Source organism: Gorilla gorilla, chromosome X (assembly GCF_029281585.2).
Source record: "Gorilla gorilla gorilla isolate KB3781 chromosome X, NHGRI_mGorGor1-v2.1_pri, whole genome shotgun sequence".
Taxonomy (NCBI): domain Eukaryota; kingdom Metazoa; phylum Chordata; class Mammalia; order Primates; family Hominidae; genus Gorilla; species Gorilla gorilla.
In genome coordinates this window covers 144,206,689-144,230,804 of record NC_073247.2, presented here as the reverse complement: position 1 = coordinate 144,230,804, position 24,116 = coordinate 144,206,689, and the positions used below count along the sequence as shown (strand labels likewise).

The 24,116-nt window shown below is 36.4% G+C and overlaps 1 protein-coding gene across 15 annotated transcripts in view; it reads left to right on the top strand.

Moving 5' to 3' along the window:
- The window catches only part of MBNL3 (muscleblind like splicing regulator 3), a 118,113-nt gene that overhangs the window by 7,450 nt on the left and 86,547 nt on the right, over positions 1-24,116 (top strand). The window contains exon 2 of one of the 15 annotated variants that reach the window (XM_063703036.1): positions 6,231-6,331. The exons of 13 other annotated variants lie outside the window; for them this stretch is intronic. The gene's annotated coding sequence lies outside the window, so the exon portion shown is untranslated. Of the gene's footprint in view, positions 1-6,212; positions 6,332-24,116 lie in introns of those variants that run through there. One more of the 15 variants, XM_063703034.1, reaches the window with a different exon arrangement.

The following is a 24,116-nucleotide window of genomic DNA, read 5'->3' as shown; positions in this document are numbered from 1 at the left end:
CCTGTGTAATCTGATATGTTTCATGAATGCCTATAGCAGCGGCCTCAGCTGCAGACAGAGGCTGTGTCAATATGCACCCTGCTCGCTTTCTGAAGCCAGGGTCAAGGCCAGATTCAGATTGACAGGCTCCTCAAGGGAGGGCCTTTTTTGAGAAAGACCTTGGATTTTGGCGGGACTTTTTTGTGGTGTACTTTATATGTTTACATTTATTAAATTAACATTGTAATGCAAATGAAAATGTAGGGTCAAAATACATAACCTGATCTGGAGACAGTGTTAAACATCTGCATGTGAGGCAGTTTGTGAATTTGAGGCCTTAGGTAAATGGTCATCACGACATTTAGACATGATGTCAGAACCAGGGAGGAGACCAGTATGAGCAGTGAAGGGCTCCATGTCTGCCTCTAAACTTAAGTTCAGGGTAGGTCCCGCTCGCCATAGAAGATGAGTTGAAAATCAGTGTTACCCATCTAAATGAGGAGGAAGGGCTAAAGCCTGTGGATTGACTAGAGGGAGGGTCTGGGAGTTCTTTTTATAAACTTATATGTATATTTTAAATTGACAATAATTGTAATATTTACGGGGTAGAATGTGATATTTCAATACATGCATACAATGTGTAATGATCAAATCAGGGTATTTAGCATATCCATCACCTCAAACATTTGTCATTTCTTTGTGTTGGGAACTTTCAAAATCCTCTCTTCCAGCTATTTGAAAACATAAACTAAATTGTTATTATCATCACCCAACGGTGCTGTAAAGCACTACAGTTTATTCCCCCTATGTAGCTGTAGTTTTGTGTCCATTAACCAGCCTTTGGCTATTCCCCAACCTCCACCCTTCCCAGGCTCTAGTTACCACTGTTTTACTCACTGCTTCTATGAGATCAACTCTTTCAGCTTCCACATATGAGTGAGAACATGCAGTATTTGTATTTCTGTGCCTGGTTTATTTCATGTAACACAATGTCCTCCAGGTTTATCCATGTTTTGGTGCGACTTTTGACTGACTCGCAAGTTGCCCCTCTACCCCATGTTTAATAACCTGGTTTTGCTGGGGAATTCATATAGACGCACTGAGATTCAGTGCAGCAACAATACCAGGGCAGAATGCTTTTGCTTTCTTACTGAAACTCCCCCTCCAAAGCTCTTTTGTGATTGAAAAGTGGATAGGCTAGAAAGATGTGTCCTAGGGCTTGGCATTTCACAGTGCTGAAAAAAAGACAAGATTACCTCCATATTTTGTGAAGAGTGTGATCATCATCATCATTACATCATCATAAAAGGATCTAAAATGTGATTTGATTTAGAGAACTCTCATGCACATACTTTGAACTTGCACAAGTCATTTTGTGGGATGACAATGATGATGATGATGAGAGAAACTATAAGAAGCTAGATTTCTGGGATATAGTAGTCTCCAGCTCTGTCATTTACTAATCAGGCACATGAAAATTGTGGTTCTGAATATTTATCCTAAATTAACAGGAAACAGCTAGGCAACCTAAGATCTGATTTTAAATTCTTTTACAAATGTGGGCTTTTATTCCAATATTCATTAATATGCAGTGGTTCAAGTGACTGAATCTGTAACCTGTGTTAAGTGAATGTTTTTTGGATAAAAGTTACATTTTTCACTTTCAAGCCTAGATCATATAATAGGCCTCCTTGTTGCCTTGTGTCTATCCCCAAAGAAATCTCTGTAATATTTTTAGCCATCTAAGAAAACAGTTCAGACAGAGGCACTCAGAAACGGTGACAAGCAATGACAGGAAATGCTGGTTGCACTGGGCTCCTTCATAACTTAGTGAGGCCACAGCTGGCTGATTTGCTTTTAACTTCCTGTTTGGGGGCTATTTGAGTCAAAAGTAGCTGTGTTTTCCATATAGAGTTTTTTTTTCTTTATTCTGTAAGGCCACAATAAATCTGTCATTGGGCTGCATGTTTTGTATATTTTATGAACTGTATCATGTGGTTTGAGTTTAATTTGGAAGGCAGTGCTTTTACAATCAAGGTCCCTCCCCCACCACACGTGCAGCTTTGTGGTCTGGGATTGCATGGGCCTTCGAAAGTTTATGGCTTTATTTACACAATAGTGATTGCTGAGGAGGGCATTTCCTGCCAGCTAATGACTGGTTGGAAGGACCAACAGTCCAAATCCACGGAGAGAGGACCATTCATTAAATGCCAGGAAGCGACCAGGCTGCTTTTCTCGTGAAGCAGTGGGGAGAAAGTGAAACCACATTCTGCCCTTTGAAGAGCCCAGAGCACCATGGGCAGAGCTGGGTATGGATATGGTGCCTCCTCATCCATATGGACAATGGAGCTACTTTTCCTAACAGGGACAAACTACTTCTTTCTCACAGGTTGCCAAATCGGGCCTTTGATGGGAGGGCATTTCCTATAGGTCGATGGTCCAATAGAGACTGGCCAAATAAAGTTGAGGGTCCTGAATTTGCCATTAACGTCTGCCAGATAATTCTTAATTCAGAGGTGTTACAGCTACTTGAAAACCTTTAATATCACATGATTGAGTTTCCTAATTGGTTGAATAACTGATCATTAGTAAAGTGGACAAAAACTTGGAAAGGAATGGAAAGAATGGTTTGTTTTCAGGGTCAGTTTAGCAGGTTACAGATATTTTACTTTGATCTCGTAATATAATGAAGGTAAATAATATACATGAAGAGTGCTTTGCCTTTTGTGGAAGTACCATTGAGAGCTGTAATAGTAATCATTTAACCCATGACATTTCCAGGAAACAGTTTTGTCCTCAGTATAATTCTTGCCTGCTATAAAGCAGCTGAGGTGTGAAGAGTTTGGCATTGATTTAGAGCAAAAACAGAATAAGATCGAGGCTGGGTTCACATCCAGGAATCCCTGACTTCCTGGCCTGCCCTTCACTCCCTTAGCTTCCTAAGCCTTCAATTTGCTAAAAAGTTAAATGTTTATAAAAGACAAACATCTGTTCTGAGTTCTTTGGTTGGTACCTCCATATAAAGGAGGCTATGTGACAGCGCCCCCCACCCCCAACTCCCCTGACTCCATGACTTGGCTTGGTCCTTTATCTTGAAATTTAAATTTCTTTCATATCTTCCAAATTTGGTGGGGGGATGGCAGGGGTGGGCTGAATCTCTGAAATAGAGGCAATCACTGATGGCCAGACACCTGCATTTCTTCATGGGATTGAGTAATCTGTTACATGCAGAACAAACCAAATATTAAGTTTCATTTTTGAGTCTGGCAAATGTCATTACATGCTTTTTAAATATTCAGTAATCCAGGGATTGCTGGTCATTACCAGTTCATAGAAGTGAAAGGGTTTTCTGAAGTTTAAAATGTTCCACAAATAAACCGTATACTCATTACTGTTGTTATTATTAGATGATGCCCAGAGCAGATTTATAAACAAAAAAGTGGCTGATGAACAAAAAAATATATATTTCAAAATATGATTTTAATTTTTGAACATTTTTGAGTTTGAATGTTAAGATACACTAAAATTTTGAAAGCTCAGATGAAAGACCGTATTCGATTTAGAAACTGGTTTGGACTAAGAACAAACAACGTTTTTTGTAAGTAGATTGGCCTGAATATTTACAAACATTTATAATTAGCAACACAGCTGTATGTATGTATGTATGGGTTTATTTATTTATTTTTATTTTTGGAGTTGAAGTCTCACTCTTTCGCCCAGGCTAGAGTGCAGTGGTACAATCTCAGCTCACTGCAATCTCTGCCTCCTAGGTTCAAGCGATTCTCCTGCCTCAGCCTCCCAAGTAGCTGGGATTATGGGCACCCACCACCATACCATGCTAATTTTTGTATTTTTAGTAGAGATGGGGTTTCACCATGTTGGCCAGGCTGGTCTTGAACTCCTGCCTCAGGTGATCTGCCTGCCTTGGCCTCCCAAAGTGCTGGGATTACAGGCGTGAGCCACCGTGCCGGGCCTGGACATTATTATTTTGTTTAGCAAAACCTTTCTTTATAGGTAATCTAAAATACATATTTCAAGCTGGTTCAGGTTCAGTTATCACAATCTGAACTAGTGGTGTCAAAATTAATATAGGTTTACTCTACTGTATTTGGAGCCAACAGCATTACCTTGTGGTATTAGAACAGCCTATTTATTCTATCATTGTAATTTTCAAGTGGTAGGCAACAACTCATTAGTGCATAATGAAATCCATTTAGTAGGTTGTGACTAGCATTTCTATTAAACAGAATTGCATTAAATAGACAGTAAGAAAATATCAACATGTGTCATGTAGTAACATTAGATATTTTGGGTGAGACTGTTATTTCAAATCCATGCACCTATTACTGAGTTAGGATGTAAAGTGTGTTTCTTACTATTTGTTGCTGTCAGAAAGGTTTAAAAGTCAGTGTTTTAGTGGATGTTATTTCTGTGTCAGAAATATTTTTCCTCTCTTTTTTGAAGGGAAGATGGTCAAGGGATGCTGAGGGCTTTCATGATAACATACCTAGTGCTGTTGGTTCAGTACCCTGATAGTTATGTGTCTGCTTTTCAAACTGAACAGTAAGATATTGCTATAGATGTGCTATAAGATTTAATGTCCAAGGTATTTTGCAATCCTGAAGGCAGAAACTTTATATATTATGTATTTACTAAGTGGTATTGCTAGAACATTAGGACACTGAAAATAAAACTATCTGGGAACAAAAGCCAAAAAAGGATGTTTAACAACGACAACAACAACAAAATGACAACTAAAAATCTTGGGACAATTGGGTGTGAGGTGCTTCGAATGGCAAAAGAATTATCCAAAAATTTTAAATGTTGGAAGAAAATCAAGCTCATTTTAATGAGTTAAATATAAGTTAAAGGGCTCAAAAATTGTTTTTGATTTTCATAAATCAAAAATGGTCATAGCAAGAGAGAATGTGTTTGCAAGAAGAAAACAAGCTGATTCATAAATAAATATAAATGTTTATGCTGGGAAAAAAAACCTGCGGGTGTCTATTTTTTCTGCGGTGAACAAAGGCACACTTTAAAATGAATTTTAAAATTGTAGATGAGGCATAAGCTGAAAGTCTGTTAAATATACCTAAAATATTAATGGGAATGATTACAGAAATAAAGAAGAAAATAGCCACATAGTCTTTCCAATCACTTTTTTTGTGCTAATGAGTATTGAGCCTAATAGTAGGAAAACATAAGATTTACTCACATGAACAGATAAGAGATTAACTACTGAATGCAACCCGTTAGGAGAAGTCTGGCCTTAGAAGTCTGGCCAATTTGTGCATATTCCTTAGAATTAAATAATTGTCAGGGGGAGGAAAATATTGCCTTCTGGGGGTACTATTACATCTCCAGTAGGATCATGAGGAGTTTGTCTTCACCCTCACCTCTCCTGCAGTTCCCTCCCATTGTCATTAAATCTCTTTCTGCCTGGTACATATTGAATTCATTCCCAAAAGTCTCTTCCTGTGGACATCCTTCAGAGCCTTAAAGCACTGTTGCTTCCTCAACTTTGAGACTTGACATGCAATAAGGCTTTATAGATATTTAAATGTTAAATTGAAGTTACTGCTCTGAAAATGTAATGTCAGCTTCTTATGAGTTAGTGACTAAACTCTGTCATTGTGAGTTTGTATCTCCCTCCTCAGATATAGTACATTTAAAGATTAAGAATAGAAAAAACTTACATATCTACTGATTGTGTAATTAGCAATCAATTTATGAAATGAGATGTAAAACAAATTAAGGACCATAATAAAGGGTTACATCATCACCAACAAAACCCGTTATTCTGTTTATGACGATAAAAACTAAAAAATGTTGAAGGGTGAAATTGCATACATGCTCTGATCCTGAGAGCTAAAGGTTTTAATTCTTTCTTATTCTGATGTTAAAGCTTTTTAGAAAGCAGTAATACATATTTTGGGGGGTTATAGGATACCTTTGCCTATAAGCATCTGTTTCACTGTAAACATTTACAGAGTAGTATAGAGTCAGTTGAATAAGGTGTGGGGGGTTTGAGTGTGAGTTATTCAGGATTTTCAGCTGTAACAAGCATGTAGTTGACTGTTCTAGGCAAACAAAATTAGTCATTGTTTTGGGTGTCAGCTACCTTTCTCACATTAGCCTTCTGGGATTTTTTTGTTATGGGATGCTTGACAAATTAATAGTGATAAGCAAAAGCTCTGTGAGAGGGAGTGCTCAAGCCAACTAAACACCAACTTATCATTCATTTCATGCAGCACTCTAACTTTCATCAGGCTGTCTGGGAAATATTGTGACGTTTTATATAATATTACATTTGAAACTTTAAGGTATACATGGAACTCAAGACCTTTGACAGGTGAGTTTGTTTTGTTTATTGTAAGTGGAAATTTCCTTCAGTAGGCAATGAAACTGTCAAGGCAAACTTTCTTGTAGAATGGAGGAGGAGAAAGGAAGGAGAGAAAGAGCTGCATGGTTTCCTAACATTTTGTTTGGAGAACTCCTTATACCGTATTCCTCATTTTCATGAAATCCAAAAGAAGGTTGAAATGCTGTATTGCTGTTAGCAGAGTTTTCCCTAAACTAGTAAGTGAGGGAAACCCCTTCTTCCCAAGAATTGCAACCATTAGCACTCTCAGGAAGCCTGCAATGATTTGGACATAAGGAAAACAAAATATATACACCTTCTATGTACTCACAACATTTTTAAAAAAATAAAAATAAATATAATCATGTTGAAAAAAAAAAAACACTTGATCATCTCAGATCCAGGAGAGGAGCTCTGGCTCATCTTATTCCTCATGTTGGATAATCATTAAAACAGAAGAAACTAAAACCCTCTTGAAATGGCAGGTTTTTTAAGTGAAAATAAGTAGGGTTTCCTTGGACCCCTATAAGGAGACTCTTGTGAAGCATGCATCCAGACTTCTGAGACTTTATACTTTTTGCTTTCTAGAGCAGGAAAGACTTAAGAAATGGGAAGTCAGAAAGTACAGTAAAAATCTATGGGTTCTGTGCTGTTAAGGGTCCCTTTCTGATTGGCTTGGTGTGAATAATGGTATAGAATTTAACCATGTAAGATGTTAGAGGCCTGAGACTTCCCTTGACATTTCCTTATGCTGGCAGGCCCAGGCAGTTTGACTTTGGCTCTTGTGGCACTTGGGTGGCAGGAGAAACAGTGTTTACAACCACCTTCACCTCCAGCAATGTATTATACTTTTAAATCAATCTTAGTATCTGTAGGCAGGAGTTTATATATAGGAATAAAATTTGAACCCCCATTTTCACACCCAATAAAAACGTCCTGTAATAGGTGTTTATTCAGAGTCAACTGACATTTATTGAACAATTACTGTGTGCCAGATGCTCTGCTAGGTACTTTCATTTTGTTATGACAGTTATTTTAAGTTATGAAATACAGTTGGTTCTAGCCGGGCAAATACTCTCTTTGGCATCTAATAGATATCAGGCTAAAAATTGCATCCTCAAGTCCCTGCTCACTTTTTGTATAAAACACACCCCCCAACACACAATCATTTCTTCTCTGTCTTGCTTCATCATTTGGGAACCATCTAATGGCCCATGGCCTGCCTCTTCCATCTATGAAGATATTTATTTCATTATAAATCAAGCCAACACTAATCTGTTACCCATCTTGATGTAACAAAAGGCTGCTTTCACTATTTGATGGATGGTGCTACAGTAGGATAGGAGAAACAGAGGAAGAGGCTTGAGAGGTGGATGAAGAGTGAGGGGTCAGGAGTTTGAAATGATGTGGAGTTAAGTGCTAGTGAAAGCCATGTAGAAAAACCTAGAACAAAATTGGATTAAACTTGTCCAGAATGCAGAGAAAATAACAGGGCAAGATGTTGGAAGTTAATCCCTCACCCCTAGGAGTGGCCAGGACAGCCCAAGTTGAGCAACACAGGAGGATTTTTTTTGTTATAGAAGCAAAGGGCAAAGAAAGTCTCTAAAAGGAGGGAGCAATCAACAAATACCACAGGAATTATGTAAGTTGAGGCCACTGTTTTTGGCACTGAAAAGGTTGTTGGTGATTTTTGAGAGCCAAGAAGCTGGTTTCCAGTGGGTTGAGGAGTAAGTGAAAAGTTGGAAAGTGAAAGTGGTAATGATGACTTTTTTTCAGATATATGATGATGAAGGATGAGATATGTTGGAACTTAAAAAGGAAATTGCATCAAGGGAAGGAAGGGTTTTCTTATTAGGATAGAGATGACTTAGATGTGCTTACTGGCTGATGAGAAGGAAGCAGAAGAGAATATTGAAAATGTCTGTCAAGCATGGAATATGTTCTGAGTGGCTACCCTACTTGCGCAACATCTCTGTTAATATGCACAGTATTAATTGTGCAGTCTGATCAAGTAATTCATGCAGAACTCTGGTGAGCCTGAATTTTGGGTCCTCTTTATTCTTTTTGCCTTTAAGGTGGAGGATTAGGGTTGTCATAAAAAGAACTGGGATAGGTACAACCAAAAACAAAAAAGGAGGAGGGGGAAAGACAGTGGAATTCAGCTAAAATAACAGATAGGATTATTTTTAAATGGCTTCAGAGGCAGGACAGTGCTACTGAAATAGCAAAAATGTGACTGACATCTTTTTACAGCACATACTCAATGAAAATGAAAGAGAGGGTTGGGGAAAGCTATAAAAATGAGAATTCAAATGTAATTATAGAGGATATAGTTTTACTCTGATTTGCCTTTACACTAAGATTCAGTGTCTTTCATAAATTTGGAAATTTACCATAGACATTACTTCCCTTATGTTGCATCTGACAACTTCAGTTTTTCATGGATTTTGTATTTCAACTTGTAAAAATAAAAAAAATAAAAAACAAACCTCAGGTCTGGTTCAATTGCCCTCATTTTAATCACCATCCCCTTTCTCCCATCTAGAAGAATATATTTCCTCTTTTCTTAGAAGCTTATGATTATTGGTAGAAAATATCTCTACCTTCTCTACCTTAAGCTTTGAATTTAATGTCTAGGTTGATTCTAGTCAAACAAAAGGTGATGCTGCTCTGAGGTTCTGCAAATTTCTTTTTACTCTGAAGCGGAAAACGATGCAAATTTTCAATGCAAATACATTGAAAAACTTAAATCTTTGAAGTTATATTGTAGAGATACTAATGATCTAAACCAGCATTTTCAAAACTGTGTTTATTTTGCCACATGTTCTAGGATAAAAAAGATATATTAGGTGGAATGCCTGAGAATTGAGGTTGAAACAAATACCACATTCTGAGAATTAAATTGCATTAAGGCTACATTCCTAAAAATATATATAAACATATGTATACATATGGGTTTTTTGTGTGCATGTGTGTGTGTGCGTGTAAATTTCAGCTTTTAGCTTTTTATGCTGCATTTCAAGTTACTGTGCAAGTATTACTTGTTGATAAGAATTTAAGAATACTCTATCAATAGGAATCAAAGTAGATTAACGGCATCTTCATGCCAAGAGAACACATTGCACAAAATCAACAGGACTTTAGATTAAAATATTTCCCCAATGCTAGAGAAAAATGTTTCTTAAATGCATTTCTAAAATGAATACAGGAATTTTGCTTTTAATTTTTTGTTTATGGTTTCTAGTATAAATTCTTTATCATTTTATACTGGGGAAAATAGATTTTTATAGTATCCTATATAGAGAAGCAAATCAAATGGCTTTACATTTAGATTATGGAGGATATAGTTTTACTTTGTTGAAGTAAAAATATTCAGCAGGTTTAAATTCTGAAATAATAGCATGAATGAGCTTATTAAGCCTGTGATCAACGATTTGCAACTGTTTGCTTGATAATTGGAAGGATTGCAAAGGAAGGCAAGTTTATATGGTTGGTTTAAATTAAGGCTATTGTTTTGAGGGAATCAGCCAGCCCTCTAATCAAGTTGTGAACTCAGTGCGTCTCTGAACTAATTAATTTAGTGTGATATCCCCTCAAAGTCCATGTTCTGTGTTACCAGTTAGCTACACCTCATAGGAATCTTAGTCCCTCTTTCAGGATCTGCACTCTGCTTTAATATTATGATGATTATTTACTGGATTCAGTTAAGAAATTCAATTTGCAAACAGATCCTTTTTGGGTTTGGATAGTATCAATAATCAACATTCTCAGAATCCTTTTCCTCTGTAAAATAGTATTTTTAACAAGTTTTACACAATGAAATTAAGAGAATTAAAATGGGAAACCTATAGAAAAGATGTATTTTCCCCAAAAGTCTTTACTGCGTTATCTTTTGGGGGGTATGTATCTGTATGATTAATATTACAATAAATACCAAAGAAATGACGAGTTGTTTGTTGAGCTTAAAGTGGAAAAATTCCAGCAAGGAAGACACAAGTGAGTGATGAGAGAGTATTTCCAAACGTATCCCTCTTAAAATGTCTTAAGATGGCTTTTCAGTAAAAAGCTTTTGCCTCTATCTCTGCCCAGCTGCATTTTAGTTGAGAGAGAGAAGCATTTACTTCAGGATGCTAAGTACCTTGCCTTATTCAAAGATAGAGAAGCCTAGTTTGAAGGACTTGTGATCTTCGAGAGGTATTCACTTCTTCCAATTCAAATTCCAATCAATTTCTCTTGTGTCTGTACCTCATCAGAACTCCCTTTTGTCTGAAAGTGCAAGCTCACATTTAGCCCTTTAGCCCCAGTTTCTGGTGCAGCATCAATGTTCCTAAGTATCCACGTTGACATCCAAACTTTTGTATCCTCTTTTCTTGGCAGGAATTTGATTCTTCCAATACTCGAATTGAAAATTGTGCCCTTAACATGTGTAGAGCAGTTGGCACAAAGGGGAAGGGCGCTAATTTATCTGACTCTAGTCAATAAGCCTACACAATTTCACATGAAAAAAAGCAAATCTACAAAATACATGGAGAAAAGTTCAGTATACCAGTTGTGTGTGATGTCTGCAGTTAACCTTCTATAGCATATCAATGCTGGCATCCTCCCAAGGCAATCTTAGCCCAGGAAATCACTATACTTATAATCTTGGAAAATTGCTTCAGCAACAAAATATATTAGATAGCAAGTCTTCTTTTTGTTTGCAAAGTGTATTTACAGACTACGTATGTATAATGACTTTGTAACAGGGCATCCTAAGTGCTAAATATCTTCCCTTCCCCCCTGCAGCATGTACACACACAAATAAACATAGGAACATCTTTAACTTATATTTAAACCACAGTTATGTAGTAGCTTGCAGTTACATTGTATTTTTATTTATTTTTATTTTACGAAAAGGGGGTCTCACTCTGTGGCCCAGGCTGCAGTGCCAGTGGCACGATCATAGCTCACTGTAGCCTCAAACTCCTGGGCTGAAGCAATCCTTCCACCTCAGCCTCCTGAGTAGCTAGCTGGCACCAGAGGCATGTGCCACCACGCTTGGCTAGTTAAAAATAATTTTTTTTTATAGACAGGGTCTGCTGTGTTGCCCAGGCTGGTCTTGAACTCCTGGGCTCAAGCGATCCTTCTGCCTCAGCCTCCCAAAGTGTTGGGATTACAGGCGTGAGCCACTGCACCTGGCCCAGTTATATTATAGATGTGTAGCAGTTATGAAAATTTTTCATTTGTGTTTTCCCTTGTAATAACTGACCTAAAATAAATCATTTAATCATATCTTTTTATTTTAATGTAATATTAATTGATAGCCAGTTTTTAGTTTCAGAGTGGGTCTAACTGTAGAACTATCCACTAGGGACAAAAAAGGGAAAATAATTGATATCATATTAAGAAGTGGCGGGAAGAAGTGATGTAATTTTGTACTTTTTTCTAATAGTAACAGCTACTTACTCTGTGCTAGTCTCTGTGGTAAGCACTTTGCACATGTTATCTCATCTAATCCTCACAGCAACCCTGTGAATTTAGTGTTCTTATTTATCTCCTTTTTACAGATGGGGAACATGGGGCTCAGAGAGAGGAAGCAGCATGCCAAAAGACATTCTGCTAGTAAACAGTAGCATCAAAACTTGAACTTAATGCTCTAACATTGGTCTATGCCTATAATCCCCATGGTTATATTATGGAAATATAAAAAAAGGTTTGATTGGGAACTTGAGTTTGCTGCTTGTCTCTTTCACAGTGTATTAGCCATCTAGGATTGGGCACTGGATAAAGATAGTGCTGCTTGAATGAAGTAAACATCTGGAATCACCAGATGCGACAGACATTACAATTCACTTCCAAATTATAGAATTATAAACTGTTAGAAGTGGAGGGGGGAAAGCATCATTTGATTAATAATACATTTGTACAGAGTAAGACTGTTTGGCACAATATTGTCAGTAATAGCAACCCTAAATGTTTCAGACTTTTAAAAGTTGTATTATGGTGGGATTTACTATTATTTAGCAGAGCTAGTTCCTGATATTTTTCTAGGAGTGTCTCATTTAGGAGACTTTAATGTAAACTGTTAAATGTCTAGAGGAACTATAGCGTTTTTGAAATTACAGCTTGATTTTTCCCTGATATTTGGCTCCCTAGGACTTTCCTATTTCACTCTCCTTTTCATCCCCCTTTCAGTTTTTTTGTTTTGTGTTTTTTTTTGTTTTTGCATTTGTTATTCATTCAGCATACTTTATTGAGCACATACTATGAGTCAACCATGTTTCTAGGTACTGAGGATATAACTCTGATCATGTAAGTAATTAATTTTAGTGTTAATGTAAGTGAATTAGACATTTTTCTATAAATTGAGCCTCACAAAACACCATTACCTTTATTGCCTTAGATGTCCTTCTTTAGCCTAATCATGTTGTTTTAAAATTGTACTGATTTAGTCACGATAGCCAAAAAGTGGAAATAGCCCAAATGTCTGTCAACTAATGAACAGGTAAGCAAAATGTGGCATACCCATACAATGGAATAATATTCGGGAATAGAAAGGAATGGAATACATGCTACAACATGGACGAACCTTAAAAACATTGTATTAAATGAAAAAAGGCAGACACAAAAGGCTACCTACGATATGATTCAATTTATATGAAATGTCCAGAAAAGGCAAATTCAGGGACAAGAAAGCAGATTAGTGTTAGTGGCTGCTTAGGGAAGAAGAGGTGGGAGCACAGCCTAAGAGGAATGGGGTTTCTTTGGTGGGGGAGTAAAAGTGTTATAAAATTGACTGTAGTGATGGTTGCAGATATTATTAAATAATACTAAAAATCACTGAATTAATACTTTTTCAAAGGGTGAATTTTATGGTATGTGAATTATATTGCAATAAAGCTGTTATTAAGAATTGTACTGACTTAGATATGATATATGTTATATTATTCCCATTTTAGAATTACAAATTGAATCAATAGCTAAATTGAGGGGATTGTTGATCTATTTTTAAACAGAGGCAATGGATTGGAATAACTTTGGATTCCACTTATTCTTTGATCTTTATGGGAACAGTTGATTTCTTACCTGAAGACCCACATCAACTGTCTCTGTTCTTACAGATGCCTTCCTTTTTGGTCCCACTATTTACTGGGCACTTGGCCGTGCTGCCTTACATGTGGACCAAATCATTGCCTTCCCAACATCTAGCACAATGTCTTCCATATGACAGATGCGCACAACTTCCATTGGTTTAGCATGTACTTGTTGACAACTTATTTGTATGTAGTATTGAGCCAGACACTGGAGATGAAGATGTGTCCTCAAGGAGCTCACAGTCAGCCAGACAGCTAAGCAGGAGTTACACTACACTGTGACAAATGTTGAGGTGGAGATGGGCAGACATGTTTGATGGGGATGCTGAAACCCTGAGTATAGTTCTGTGTCTGGATCTAGTTCATTCACTTATCTGATATACATACCCCATCCACGGTATTCTTCTCTATATTTGAACACATCCAATAACAAGATGCTCACTTTTTACTAACACAGTGAAATTAAACTGCATTTTTCTAATCTACCAAATGGCCATGTATTTTGACATCAAATCCATATAGTACAATTACATAGTTTGTAAATAAAACTTAAATAGAGCTGTTAACATTCCTTGGCACCTCCAGAAATGATACTATATTGTAATAGAACTTTGAGTAATCTTTATTATTTTATAGAAAGTACTTGGATTTTTAATGTGCCAAAATCTCTGGTAACAAACATGTATAAATTTTAGATTATGTTTGTATACTTTTGTGCCTATTAGAGGCAGTACAGAGTGGTGATTGACAGTAAGCATTTTGGAACATGCCTGAATTTGATCCTAGCTCTTCCACTCATCTGCTGCGTAATCTCGAACCAAGTTACTTAGCCTCTCTGTGTCTCAGTTTCCTCATCTGTGAAATGGGTACAGTAATGGAACCTGCCTTACAGGATAGTTATGAGCAGTAAATGAATTAATATATACGAGTATGATAAAAACAGTGCCTTGCACATGGAAAGCACGTGCATATTTTCTGTTTTTTATATTTTCAATTCAACTGAAATGCCATGTTTTATTAGTCTGTTCTTCATAAATCATACACACTCACCGTTAAATGACATTCAAGTCATTGGAAATTGAATGTTCCATTACAGGGACCTATAGTTTTTGAGTGTTCTCACACCAAAAGCCAACTAGATTTTCTGGTATCTGTACTTGAAAATAAGAGGTCACGGTTGACATTCCTTTCTGCTCCTTTTGCGTGGTCACAGAGTTTTATAATGTCACATGCCTGTCTCCTATCAGTTAGCTTGATAAAATCTCTATAGCTCACACATGATTTCATGCCAAAGGATCAGTGCTTTTAAAATGTTTGATGCATAGTTACAAATCCACAGGAAATAAAGCATAAACAGTGTTGGATTTACACTTTTTGACTGCATTGATGCCATTCTGTTTGCCAGTCTTGTGATTTACAAGGGCATTTTATTTTAGTCAGCCAGTAGCATCATTGGCCAGTATGCTGTCTAGGGACCACAATTCAGTGGTGACTTGCAGTCTCTCTTGCTGATAAATGTTTTTGGCAGTGTTTGGGAGTTCTGCTTGGTCAAAAATTGACACATACAAAGTAATTTAGAATAATAACAAATTAACACTGAGATTATTGCTTTTGCCTTAGTGCAGATGCAGGTTACTAATAACCTTTCATCTTTCAATATTGCTTCATATTTATTATTTCCAGTACAGTGATGATATATAGTCATTTTCAAGATTAAGCAGAAGTATAAACATTGAAAATGGCCTAAAAGAGTGATGGAGCTAGTTTGGCACAGAAAAACAGAAGCCTGTTGGGACAAGATGCTATACTATGTGTGACTTAGTCTAGGGTTTACAGGAGATTCACTTTGCACTTTTAACCTTTTGGGACCAAGTTGTTAACAATGTCTCGTTGTACTTAGATCACAATTTTATCTTTGCCATTAAATGTAAATATATTGCTGTTAAATGTAAACATATGACTGTTGTATCCACAAGAAAGTTTCCTCAGCACCAATAAGAAAATGAGTTAATGATAGTTCTTATGTGTATTATCATTATTAATTTTTAATCAGAACTTCCCTTAAATAAAATGCACAAGCAGTTAAGTTGGGTTTACAAACTTACCAACAAATAGTCTTTATAACCTGCTGTAATTATCTCTAGAAATTTTAATGTGTTCAGTGACTAATTCTCCAGAGCTTTTACTAAGATAAATAAACAGAAACAGCAATAACCAGTTTCCTAGTATTTCCTAATTATTGGCGTGCCTTTTAGTCGTATTTTAGACTTAAGGAGGGCTGTGTCTCTCTCTAGGCATGCAAACTATGCTTTCTCCTAGTTGGCTTCCTGGAAAATCTAATCCTCCCTCTTACTCATTGACTCAAGTCCAACTAAGCTCTTGTATATCACTTCACTTTGTGCATATAATGTCAAGGGATTTGAATGTGTGGTAGTAGTCTGATAGTATGCATGTGTATGGCCATATAGTATTGAATAGTATTGAATATTTATTGAAATACTTCCTTACTGATTGGTAAATAGATACTGCCTACAGTACCCTTTCCAATGCTCACTCCCTGACAACCCCCCATGATTCAGCAACAAATATGGCAACACTTGGCAGAACACCATCAGTCTTGATTTGCCTGTGACCATGCTATAAGAATTGTTTAACATTTTGAGTGTCATTCCTGGCTCATGGTTTACTATGAGGTCAGCCCCCTGCCTCACCATCCAGGCCATTGGTGCTCTGTGACATTCACAGCCTTTTGCTGAACAGTTTTTCCCAGATTGCTTCCTAAACATCAGCTAGACTTCTGAGAGAAGAGCTGTATCCCATAAAGAAATGGCATACTACTTCCAGACCTCAACTTCTAACAGACACTGTAGATCTCATGAAGGCCAGGCCCTAAAGCATTTAAAACATACTCATAGGGAACCTCCCAAGGCCCTCTCTAAGACCACTCAAGAGCCCATGTCATTTATATTTTAAGACCCAAATCTTAAAGACTCTTGATTCAATACCTTACACAAAGCAATTGTTTGCTACAGTTTATTTGATTGAATGTGACTTTGCAAACCACAGAAATTTAATCAGTTTGTTTGTGGGGGAATTAATAGAGGCAGAGGCATAGTGAAGTCATGGCCAATAAATAGCTGCCAGTGAGGAAGAAGATAGACAAACTGTAAAAAGTGGAAATGAAGACACCAAAAACACAGGCATTTGGGGCCGTTTAACAAAGTGCCCAATATATCCTCCAAGGCATTACTGAAGTTTCTTTCTAATCATAACCTATAATTATCAGAAAAAGCATTACTTTTTTCACTGTCTTATGTCTAAGGGGGAACAACGTTTTACAAATCACTTCAGAAATATTTCCAAAGATTGATTAAAAGAGACAAATATCAATTTATAAGGGTTTTGTTTTTTGAAATTTTATTCTTATTGATCTCCTTGCCTGACATTTTTCCAATAAATGAAGTGTTGTAATAAGAACTGTATGTGAACTTAGGGACTTTTGTAGTATATGATGCGCTTGCAATATTAATCAAAATTATTTGTCATAGAAATTATCACAGTGAGAAAATTATTTTGGGACCAGAGTCAGCACCATAAATAAGTATCTGCTCTCAGTGAAAATACTTCCAAACTCATAGAGTTTGTTTGTGAGGTAAAAGAACACATAATATTAATCTTCTTAGTCTCTTTTTTCAAAGAAATATGATTGAAGAATTATTAGATATCTCACTGATAACAGTATAAGGGAGCCTGTTCAGGAAATGTCTAAAATGAACTGGTGTCACCATTGAATGTTTACATGTACACCTTTTACTTTTTTATAAATATGCATTTGTATTTGGAGGGAAAATTATTTTTCTGTCATCAATATCATATATGCTTCAAAATATTTGTGCATTATTTAAAAATGGAAATGTGGACTAAAAGAAGAACAAAGATGAAGAACACTAACTTTTTAAAGTTCGATTTACCAGTGTAACTTTTAAAAAATATCAATAATACTTTGCTTATCATATGAGGATTTTCAAGTGCTGTGTGAATGTGAATGCTCACAATACCCTGTGCTATAATACAGAGAAGATAATATTATACAGATATAAATGTTACTTGTGTGTGCCAACAACCACATGTATTGTTTCCAGAATCATAGCTTTTAAAGTTAAGTTTAGCTTTGTACCATTCATAGTGTAATGAGCAACAAATATTCCAATTTATTTAAAAGTATTACCACTACCATAACAAAATGAATACATAGTAGCTTACAGCTTACAAGATGTGCCCTAGAGTTTTCTATGTTCAAATATGCACACACACAGTAATTTACCAGAGGTAAGCTTTTTGATAGCCTGTATATTAGAATCCTATATATGCTAATATATTTTTGAAAACCTACTATGTGCTTAGCACCAAAAAGTCCGTTTTACTTCCCTTTTTAAAAAGCTTTTATTATTTATTTATTTACTTTGAGATGGAGTCCTGCTCTGTCACCCAAGCTGTAGTGCAATGGAGCAATCTCAGCTCACTGCAACCTCTGCCTCCCGGGTTCAAGCGATTCTCCTGCCTCAGCCTCCCAAGTAGCTGGGATAACACATGCATGCCACCACGCCCAGCTAATTTTTTATTTGTATTTTTAGTAGAGATGAGGGTTTAACCATGTTGGCCAGGCTGGTCTCGAACTCCTGATCTCAAGTGATCCGCGTGCCTTGGCCTCCCAAAGTGCAGGATTACAGGTGTGAGCCACCGCACCAGCCAGATGGTTTTTAAAACAAGCTCTTCTTACCTCTCCTTAGCATATAAAATGTATTTGGATAGTCAATACAATAAGACATTTGTGTGGTTACATCTTTAGTTGATACAGCACCATTCCACTTACCACTAATGGTCTTGCTGATTTTTCTATTGGCCTGAATAAGCTCGTAAAGAAATGGCATATGGAATTAATGTTTTTTTGGTGTTTTAAGTTTCACTTCTGAGTTCCCACCTAGATGTGAAAACCAAGAGCCCCTTCATTCTTTACTGTTATTTTATCAACCTTTGCAATTGTGAGGAGAAGATATTCTTGATTTTAACTTAGCATCATATTTATTTACATTGTATGATTATATTATTTCTTTTCACTGAGGGCTACTGATACATTTTCTCAGGTGCACTGAAATATTAATTAAGTAGAACCCAACTGTCTGAAACCCACAGTCGACAGAAGTTTTATTTGTATTTGATTATTAGGAAAAATTTGAATTTACCAAGGATTCAGTGTTAAGAAAAGTATAACCACGTTCTTTAGTAATGAGAGAAAGTTTTAATTCCGTTTACGATATGCTGTTTACCAAGACAAAAACAAGGACTTGTATTTTGAAATGGTTTCTATCAAAAGTGGTTTTTAGTAACCACGATTAAAAAATTAATTCCGTATTTTCATTAAATGAATCTATTTCATATTTCTACTGATTTCCAACAATATTGTGCTTTATCTTTTCATAAAACAGAGGAAGAAAAGCTATTTTTCTCATACATCCATTTTTTATGTTCATAATCTCATGCCACATTATTCTCCCCTAACCCCTTAAAAACTGCAGACAAATTTTTTAGGGACAGTGATGGCTTAACCTTTGTTAACTTTGGCACATATACAGATCATGTTTGTTTGATAGATTATAAATGAGAAATTTATTTATTTCTAAATCTTACACAGTGATAGGAATTGCTATGCAATTGATTGAGTTCTAATAATCTGTATATCTTAAATACCACAGAATGAGAAAAAGCAGTCATTGAAAAGGTGTGGTTTTAGTAATTTCTTAACATTTTATGGGATACTTTTTTTTAAAATTGTGTGCAAAACTCCTTATTTTTAACTAGCCACTATGCTTGCAATTCTGTTATCTGCCACTAGGTGGTGCATGGTTGTAAGTTGTAACCATCTGGGCTTGCCATGTGTGGATAACAATGAGAATAGGTTTATAGTACACAACTGAATTCGATTTTTTAATGAAAATTAATGATTAAAATGGTCATTGTAAATATTCTTTTTGTTTGTTTGTTTTTTGAGACGGAGTCTCGCTCTGTCACCCAGGCTGGAGTGCAGTGGTGTGATCTCGGCTCACTGCAAGCTCTGCCCCGCCCGGGTTCAAGCGATTCTCCTGCCTCAGCCTCCGGAGTAGCTGGGACTACAGGCGTGACCCACCATGACCAACTAATTTTTGTATTTTTAGTAGAGACGGGGTTTCACCATGTTGGTCAGGCTGGTCTTGAACTCCTGACCTCAGGTGATCCACCCACCTCAGCCTCCCAAAGTGCTGAGATTACAGGCATGAGCCACGGCGCCCCGCCTCAATATAAATATTCAATCAGCTTCCAAGTATAGTCAGATTGGTATGCATTTTTAAATAAATGAGAGTGCGTAATTATGAGTACTTTTCTTTCACCAAACTTTAAATGTTTTAAATCACCTCATGTGCTTTCTTTAGTTTTTCTTTAAAGGAGAACTTGATTCTTTACGTTATTCAAAATTTTTTGTTTATTAAAAAGCTCTGGGCCCTATGCATATGGACAACTTCCCGTGGCTCTTTGCTTATAGCTTTCTCTTCTATTGCCCTAGTTAATTGTTTTGCTACTAGTTCTAAGTGCCCTAAATAACTAAAGTCTGGTTTAGTTGGGTTTCAGGTGAAGTGTTAAGCTCTAGCAATTTTATATAGGAAAGAACTGTGTCACGTATTGAATACAGTGTGTGAGTAGTTTTAGCTCCTTTTTGACCATTAGACATAAGATTCCACACCTGTGTCCAAAAATAACAACACACACACACACACACATGCATGCACACACACACATAGTGCAGGTGTACTCACCCCTCCACACACACTGGTTTCTAACAGTATAGTATACGTATGTAGACATGTGGCTGTGTCTTTCTTTGGTCTCTGAAAAAGTCCTGCAGTGGTCTCTCTTCCACCAACTAGCTTCCAGCTTGTCACTCATTCTAACTTATGCTTTCTTTTGGACTTTGATGCTTGGATTGGTATAAAAACTAATTTGCATCAAATAGTGAAATTACCTGTGAACTTCTCTAGCAGATTCCCAGCAGTTTTACAGTCTGCTTTGCAAAAGGAGGCCAATAGTCTATTTCTACTGAATTTTTGAAAACCTTTATTTCAACTTCCCATTCAAAAAAATAGAATGGTTTTTAAGTAGAGACATAGTTGCTTTAGTTCTTTGACCACACGTATTATCATGCCATGAAAATTGGGAGTTTAACTGTAAAGAGAAACAGGAGAGAGAGGGAGGGAGAGGGAGAGAGAGATTGAGATTAGGAAAGAGATTGAGATTTAAACTTTCTCCAAAATGTAGAACAAAATATTCAACTCCAGTTATCAGAACTGAGCTCTTGTGTTGGCTCTGTCACCCTTTGTGACTGTGTCATTTATCCTCTATAGTCCTATTGTCTTCTCTGAAAAATGAGGGAGTTGGCCTGTAGATCATCACTGCCCACATTGTGGGTCTGTAACTCAGGCTTTCATATTAAAGCAAAAATGTGGGGGAATGCATAGTTTCAGGTCTGCTTGCATTCATGATTGAACTACTCAACTTCCTATAAAAAGCACAGATTGTTATGTATAATAGAAATATGTAGGTTCATTATTTTTATTTTTATTTCTTGCATTTTCTGAATCATCTGCTATCAATGTAGTGCTTTGCACTTGGGATATCTTGTTAGATATACCATATTCCCATTCATGCTAAAGGAAAATAGGAACCTTGCAATGATTATTTTTTGTTTACATAGATACAGTCATTGTGATCTACAAGAAATACTGCCATTGGATAAGAGAGTGCATTCTAAGAGGGCAAAGCTTGTCATTTTATATTCTTTTTAAATAAAAAAGCAAGTGAAATTCAGAACTTAATCATATGCTGCCTCTGATAGTTTTGGGGTGTGAGATTATCTCCTCAACTAGATTATAAGCTCATTGAGAGAAGAAACTATCTTGTATGCATTTTGTGTCACCCAAAAGCCAAATGCAGTGCTATGTACCTAGAATACAGGTTAGAAATGCACTTCCTCTCTGATACTATAATAATAAGTTATTGGCTTATGGTATCTTAGCCTTGTGTGGTTGTTTGGGGGTTTCTAGCCCAACTTCCCAGCCAGTGTGACAGACATCCAGTGAAGAGGAGTGTACCACCCAGAAAAGCATTTCAAAACACTTTCGGAAAGCTCAAGCTGTGAGAAGGCTCTTCACTGTGTTGAGCTAAGTATATCTCTCTGTAACTTTTACCTGTAGATCTTTCTGGAAAAACAGAAAGCAAGTGAACCATTTGTCTTTATTTTTTTCTTGTTCATCCGTGTTCATCTCCAGAATTTATAATTTTGTAAGTACTTATATAAGAACCTTGATGGCTTCAGAGCAAATACATAACAAATCATTTTTTAAAAATTGAGTCATTGCAGCCATAAAAAGGAACAAAATAATGTCTTTTGAAGCAACTTGGATGGAGCTGGAGGCCATGATTCTAAGTGAAGTAACTCAAGAATGCAAAACCAAATACCGTATGTTCTTACTTGTAAGTGGGAGCTAAGCTATGAGGACGCAAAGACATACAGAGTGATATAATGGATTTTGGGGACTCATGGTGGGAGATTGAGAGGCGAGAGTGAGGGATAAAAGACTACATATTGGGCACATGGTACACTTCTCAGGTAATGGGTGCACCAAAATCTCAGAATTCACCACTATAGAATTCATCCATGTAACCAAAAACCACTTGTACCTCAAAGGTTGTTGAAATAAAAAGTAATAATTAAAAAATTGAGCCACTATAAAGTAATGGAATAAGGTTTGTCAGATTTCTATTTCTACACTGAATGAGATAAGTTCAGGTGATTTATTTCAGAAGCACTTAATTAGTATTTACTCTGTGCCAGACAGTATTCTAAGTCCTTTACAAATATTAACTAATTTCAATCTACAAAACAACCCTAGGAGATAGATACTATTACTGCCACCATTTTATAGATGAGGAAACTGAAGTACAGATTATTTAGGTAACTTGCCCAGGGTTTTCAATTAGTCAGTAAGAAGTAGAATGATGATCAAGGCCTTCTGGCTCCAGAATCCTATTCTTAACCACTCTGCTATGCTGGGATAACTGTTACGCGTTTCAAAAAATTCTAGGACATTTAATTTTGTTTCTCTTGTTCTCTTAAGTAAGAACCCAGTTGTTTAAAGTTTCCAATTTTTCATGAGAACTTTACTTATTTAAAAATTAATCTTAAAAGATCTGGAAAAGATATTGCTTTCATTTGTTCTGTTTGTGCCATCTTGAAGCACTCTACCTTTATTTATTTTGATTATATAAAACTTTTGCCTGTTTAATTAATTGACATTGCTACTGTCTGGGTAAGTTTTACTATAGTCTCTAAGGATGCTGTTACATCAGCTCTGTTTTCTATCCCTTAGGCAACTGTTAACTTTTTTCCGTCTAGGTCCCTTGCACTCTCCCACACTTTATTTAAAGCTTCACCTTGGCTGAAGTCAAGCCTAAAACACCAAATAAATACTATAATTGACTCATTTTTAACATTTTCTTTGAATTCCTAACAGCCCATTTACCATATCTGTCATTAACTGGGATCTTGGCTTTATTGAATGCCTACCTCACACAAAGCATTTGCACATCTGTCATATGACTTATTCCTGCTAGGAAACTGAGATATTGAGTTTAAATATCTTAACAGAGGTTCAAATTCAGGTCTTTGTGATTCTAAACCTTATTCTGTAGTGTATACAACAACACACTTTCTTCACTTCTCTGGGTCTAGTCTTAGTTTCCTCACCTGCAAAAGGGAAAAAAATATATAAAAAGTAGACTGAGAGCCTATTAAGTGTTAGGCACCAGGCAAGGTTCTGCTCTGAAGGGGTTCACAGAAATAGACAACTTTAATTTAATGGGTTCATGGTGGTGATGTCTGTTTGAACAGTGTTTTGAGTACCCATTGATCCCTTTTACTTGGTGTAAATCCAAAGCTGGCTCTCGCAGAATAAGTAGGATTTCTCCCATTCTGAGGAAGCACATTCCATAATCCTATAAGACCTTTAAATATATTTTTAAAAATCAAATTTATGTTGCACTCTTCTTTCTATACACAGGTTTATTAAGTATGTGGCATGGAAATTATAGTTTGTTAGACTATTAAAGTTCATGAGAACAGGAACCATGTCCACTGCCTTGTACTAATACTTAATACATATTTGGAAAACAAATGAAAGAAAAAATAGTTTTAAATATGGAGACTCTTACACAACTGACAATTTGAAGTTTTGTTTAATGAGTAACTACTATATAGTGCACACTACCTTTATTATTTATACAAATTTCAACTCAGCTAGTATTTATTGAGAATCTAGTATGCCAAGTACTGTACTAGGAGAGGTAATATTCAATTCAAATTAATGTTCTACTTGAATGCAGTCATTGAATCTAGGGGAGTTTTAATAGAATGATTGATAGAAGCCATATTGTAGCACATGCTGGAGTGATTAAGGGTGAAGAAGAGGAGGTATCAGGTAGAAGAAGATATTTCAACCATGAAGGCTTTGGAAGCCTTCCTCTAGAGGGAGGCTGAGTTGAAGTTTAGGAAAGTCACATGGATGTTTGTTGGGGAGACAAAATTACAGCTCAAGTGATAGTGGGAAGAGGCCTGA